The following is a 296-nucleotide window of genomic DNA, read 5'->3' as shown; positions in this document are numbered from 1 at the left end:
CGGTGCCGTCCCTCTCTGAGGTCAAGAAGCTTCTCAGAGCCTGGGGGCCCCAGTGTAGCCTCGACACGTCCAGCAGCTGCTCTTCTCGCCTATCTGTTCCACTCTGCTTCTGTTTGGGAAGTGTCTAAGGGAGAGGAGGTGGCTGGAGCGTGTCACTGGTTTGTTCTGGCTGTTCTGGGAAACTAAGAATCTTTCCAGCTCAGCTAGAGAGGATGTGTGAGGGTCCCCCCCGCAGCTCTTCTGATGGGCTACTCCAGTCCCTGCCTAACCTTCCACCCCTGGGCCTGCCTGCGGCT

This window comes from Buceros rhinoceros, unplaced genomic scaffold, assembly GCF_000710305.1.
Source record: "Buceros rhinoceros silvestris isolate BGI_N320 unplaced genomic scaffold, ASM71030v1 scaffold13781, whole genome shotgun sequence".
Taxonomy (NCBI): domain Eukaryota; kingdom Metazoa; phylum Chordata; class Aves; order Bucerotiformes; family Bucerotidae; genus Buceros; species Buceros rhinoceros.
The sequence above is the reverse complement of the archived record's forward strand: the minus strand, read 5'-3'. Positions refer to the sequence as shown.